At 41.9% G+C, this 5,220-nt stretch overlaps 1 pseudogene; it reads left to right on the top strand.

The window, feature by feature from the left end:
• The first annotated feature begins 4,348 nt into the window (after positions 1–4,348).
• LOC133073390 (olfactory receptor 5G25-like) lies at positions 4,349–5,220 on the top strand (annotated as a pseudogene).

Raw genomic sequence — 5,220 nt, 5'->3', positions numbered from 1 at the left:
CCATTGATAGATCAGCTGTTATCCTTATGGGAATCCCTTTGTGTGTTATTTGTTGTTTTTCCCTTGCTGCTTTTAATATTTGTTCTTTGTGTTTGATCTTTGTTAATTTGATTAATATGTGTCTTGGGGTGTTTCGCCTTGGATTTATCCTGTTTGGGACTCTCTGGGTTTCTTGGACTTGGGTGGCTATTTCGTTCCCCATTTTAGAGAAGTTTTCAGCTATTATCTCCTCGAGTAGTTTCTCATGGCCTTTCTTTTTGTCTGCTTCTTCTGGGACTCCTATGATTCGAATGTTGGGGCGTTTCACATTGTCTCAGACGTCCCTGAGGTTGTCCTCATTTCTTTTGATCCTTTTTTCTTTTTTCCTCATTTATTTCCACCATTTTATCTTCTACCTCACTTATCCTATCTTCTGTCTCCGTTATTCTACTCTTGGTTCCCTCCAGAGTGTTTTTGGTCTCATTCATTGCATTATTCATTTTTAAATGACTCTTTTTTATTTCTTCTAGGTCTTTATTAAACATTTCTTGCATCTTTTCAATCTTTGTCTCCAGGCTATTTATTTGTAACTCCATTTTGTTTTCAAGATTTTGGATCATTTTTATTATCATTATTCTAAATTCTTTTTCAGGTAGATTCCCTATCTCCTCCTCTTTTGTTTGACTTGGTGGGCATTTTTCATGTTCCTTTACCTGTTGGTATTTCTTTGCTTTTCATCTTGTTTAGATTGCTGTGTCTGGAGCAGGGCTTCTGTTTTTTTTTTTTTTTGTAAGGTTATAGGGTATTGAAAATGAAAATTAAGAAGTAGTAGTGGAGTACTAGAGGACTTTAAAAGAAATAAGAGAAAAAGAAAAATAGAAAATAGAAGAGAAAAAGGAAAAAAAGAAGAGAAAAAAGAAAAGAAAAAAAAAAGAAAGAAAGAAAAAGAAAAAAAAATATTTTCCTAATTAAAAAAATCATAAAAATCTATGAAAATGAAAGTTAAGGAGTAATTTGGGAGTAATAGGGAATTTTAAAGGAAAATAAAGAGAAAAAAATAAAAAATAAAAAAAAATTTTCTACTAAAAAAAAAAATATGTAAAAATATATCTAGGAATTTCTCTGGAGCTGTTGCGGTCATTGTGGGTTTGGCTCAGTTGCAGATAGCTCCTCATTCCAGCTTACACTTCTCGGTATCTACAGGCCCCTTCTTTTGTAGTCGGTGTTTTCTACAGGGATTTTAATCTGTTGCACAGGTCCCTTCTGAAACAGTTCCCTTTGTTTATTTGGCTTCTCTTTGCCAGTCTCTTCAGAGCCTCATTTCCGCCCTGACACAGGCGGGCAGAGGTGGACTCTTATTCAGGTAGCTAGTTCCGCCGCGCTGCGGGGAGGGGCTGGGGCTGCTTTCCCGTCTGTGCTGCTCAGGCTCCCGGCTGTTCTATATGGAGCACGCCCCGCGCTGCCGCCCTCGGGTGTTCCACAAAAGCGCACAACAAAAAGCTGCGCCTGCTCTTTGTGCCTTCCCCGTCAGAGCGGTCCAGGCAGCCAGGGGCTTGACGGGCGCACTCTCCCCAGGTGTGGCGCACCCACTCCCTTCCGCGGTCCCAGTCTCAGTTTCTGCTGGCGCCAGTCGGGTGTGTGCGCCTTCTGCCCTCCGCGTCCCCAGCCCCAGTCCCCGCCTGTGCGCTGTGTCTCGCCGCGACCCTCCCGGCGGATGTCGACCATCCAGAATCTCAGGAGGTCTTTGATTAGAAAGTGGAGGCCTCTTTGCAGTGCGGCAGGGCATGCGGTCCTTGGGGACGAGCCTGCCCCCTTCCCCTCCCGCTGCCTCCTGCCTCCGATGGGGCTGGGCCGGTCCGCAGCCTGCGAGCTCTTCTCTGGACTTTCTCGGTCCCTTTGTTCTGCGAACGGCCGGCAGTGTATTCGGGCCGGTTAATTTTCTCTCTCTCTTTTACTGTCCCACAGTTTAAGTTGGCAACTCACAAGAGCTCCCTACGATTGTCCTCAGGGCACTCAGGCCCGGACCCTACCCCAAGCAATGCCGCCCGCTCCTCTCCGTTCGGCCCCCACTTGCTGGTGGCGGATGCGGGTGTCTGGGGTACTTTTCTACTGGGAGTTGCTTTCAGGCTCGTAATCTGTGGGTTTTATTTATTGTTTCCCTCCCAGTCAGGTTGCCCTCTGAGATTCAAACACTTCCCCCAGGCCCGCCAGTGCGAGGGTTTCCCGGTGTCTGGAAACGTCCTCTATTGAGACTCCCTTCCCAGACCAATCTCTATCCTTAGCTCTTTTGTCTCACGTTTTATCCATTATATTTTGTCCTACCTCCTTTTGAAGACAATGGGCTGCTTTTCTGGGTGCCTGATGACCTCAGCTAGTGATCAGAAGTTGTTTTGTGAAGTTTGCTCTGCGTTCAGATATTCTTTTTATGAATTTGTAGGAGAGAAATTGGTCTCTCTGTCCTACTCCTCCGCCATCTTGGCTCCTCCCTTCACAGAATTTTTTTATGACCTTAATTTATTTTGACACTTAAAATGCTTTGTTTCCCTCTTTGAGTGAAAGCAAACATGAGTATAAATGACCTGAAATGAGCTCTGTGTTTACAAAATACTGAATTCTTGAAACATTTCACTACTTAGGTATGATTTTTTTTGACTAATCTGAAATCCCACACCTCCAGGTCTTTTTTTACTGAGTTCCATTGCCTCTGAGACCACAGGAGGTCTGTTGCTTTTATTTCATTAATTTCCTGTTAAGCACAATCTTTTTCAAGATGTCTTATCAGGGAGCAATGGCATTCGTTTTCTGTCAACACATCTCCTCCACACACTCCACTTAATATTTCTGTGTGATTGTGTTGCAGGAATCACCATGATTATTTCCATGTCCAAGATGTGTACCTCCCTTCTTCAGTTTTTCTTTTTCTTTTTGGGGCTATACTCACTTCCCCTTCCTCTAACTTTCTATTCATTTTTTCTAAAGCCTTTTTATTTTGAAATAAATATTCACAGGAAGCTTGAAAGATAGCACATAGAGGTGTCCTGTTCGTTTCCCTCAGTTTGACCCCAGTTCACCGCTCTAGACAACACAAAACAGCAGAAAATGGACTTTGGCATGTTATGTGTGTAGTTCTGTATTGTTTTAGCACTCATGTAGATTTGTTTAACTACCAACACAATCAGGATACAAAACTATTCCATCTCCACAAAGATCTCCTGTGTGTTATCCTTTTATAATACCACCACCACCCTCCTTCCCAACGTTCTTAATCTCGGGCAACCTCTTCTCCATCTCTAAAATTCTGCCATCTGAGTATGTTTTATAAATGAAACCATAGAGTACATGACCTTTTGAGATTGCTTTTTTTTGTTCAACAACTCCGCTCTTGACACTCAGCCAGATTGTTGCATGTATCATATTTTGCTCCTCTTTATTACTGAATAGCCTTCTGTGGTATAGCTATACCACAGTTTGCTCTATTGTTTTTGTTATTTCAAGTGTTTGGCCATTATGAATAACGTTCCTATAATACAGTTGTCCAGGTTTTTCTGTCAACATCAGTTTTTAGGGGGATAAATGCCTAGGTGTGTCCTTTTCCTGCTTAAGATATTATTTTTCTCTCCCAGGTTCTGATCACTCACAATTGACTACAGCACCTATTGAATGTTTAAGAACTAGTCTCTCTTATAGGCTGAAAAGAGAATGGAGTTTGATAAAGTAATCAGTATGCACATTAATAATAGGAATATTGGTGTTTTGGAGAAGGCATCACAAAGTAGACACTGCTGAGGACTTTGAACTCTGTTCGAAAGCCAACTTCATTTGTCTGAGCTTGCATTCCTTCTTACACTTCAGAAGTTATCTTTTAGGCAACACACTGACTTTTTCCCCCCAGAATCTGAAGCAATTAGCAAGGAAGTTATATTTCTTACAGCCTTTATCTAGGGTGAGAGTGAGAACTATCAGCCTGAATTCATCAAATGCACATGATACCTTATCTGTGAAATGTGTCTTAAAATATCCTTGATTCAAAGGCAAGGATTTTTAGAAATGTAATCTGGCACAGTTAAAGGAATTGCTTTAGATAATCTCCAAAAGCTACTTCTATACATAAAAATCTATGATTCTCTTCAAAAATTTCTGTTTTAATCAAGAAGAAACTGAGGTTTAGTGACTTAATATCATGCAAACAATAAGTGGATGGGTGACCACTCAGAGATAGAAGTCAGGAGTGTTGTCTGTCAATCTACCCTGTAAATGTAAAAAAGGTAAAAGATTCATTCATTTTTAAAATGAGGAAACCCAATTATGAATTGACTCCAAAAAAAGATCTCTCTCTTTCTCATTACAGATTAGATCAGAGAAATGGAGTATGGAGAATGAAACTCTGGTGACTGAGTTTGTTTCTGTGGGCTTGACAAATCGCTTCCAGCTCCAGGTTGTTCTTTGTGTGATATTTCTCGTGGTCTCTGTTGCTACTTTTCTGGGAAACTTGGGGGTGATCACTCTCATTTGGATGGATTCGCGACTCCACAGCCCCATGAACTTTTTTCTCAGCCACTTGTCCCTTGTGAACGTCTGTTCCTCTTCTGTCATTGGTCCCAAGATGTTAACTGACATCTTTGTGGAGACAAAATTCATCTCTTTCTTTGGTTGTGCGGCCCAGATCTGGTCTTTTGGTCAGTGTGTAGTGACTGAGTGTTTCCTCCTGGCTTCCATGGCATACGACTGGCATATGGCCTATTGTATACACTCATTATGTCTCAGTGAGTCTGTGGGCAGCTGGTGGTAACTCCTTATACCGTGGGCCTTATAAGCACCGTGATCCATACAACTTTCACCTTTCACCTGCCTTACTGTGGTCCAAAAATCACTCACTTCTTCTGTGACCTCTTTCCTGTTCTCTCCCTGGCATGTGCAGACACGGGTCAATGAAGTTTTGCTTTTCATCTTGGCTGGAGCTCCAGGAGTACCCAATAGCTGGATCATCTTGGTCTCCTACATTTAATTGTCATCACTGTCCTGAGCATCCACTCTGCTGATGGGCGGTGGAAAGCCTTCTCCATCTTCTCTTCACAACTAACTGCTGTCTCCAGCATTTATGGGACATTCTTCTTCATCTATGTACGTCCAAGTTCCAGTTTCTCCATGGATATTAATAAAGTGGTTTTTGTGTTCTACACAGCCCTGTTTCCCATGTTGAACCCACTTCTCTATAGCCTGAGAAACAAGGAAGTAAAATAA

The sequence above is a fragment of the Dama dama genome, chromosome 1, assembly GCF_033118175.1.
Source record: "Dama dama isolate Ldn47 chromosome 1, ASM3311817v1, whole genome shotgun sequence".
In the NCBI taxonomy this organism is placed as follows: domain Eukaryota; kingdom Metazoa; phylum Chordata; class Mammalia; order Artiodactyla; family Cervidae; genus Dama; species Dama dama.
The sequence above is the reverse complement of the archived record's forward strand: the minus strand, read 5'-3'. Positions and strand labels throughout refer to the sequence as shown.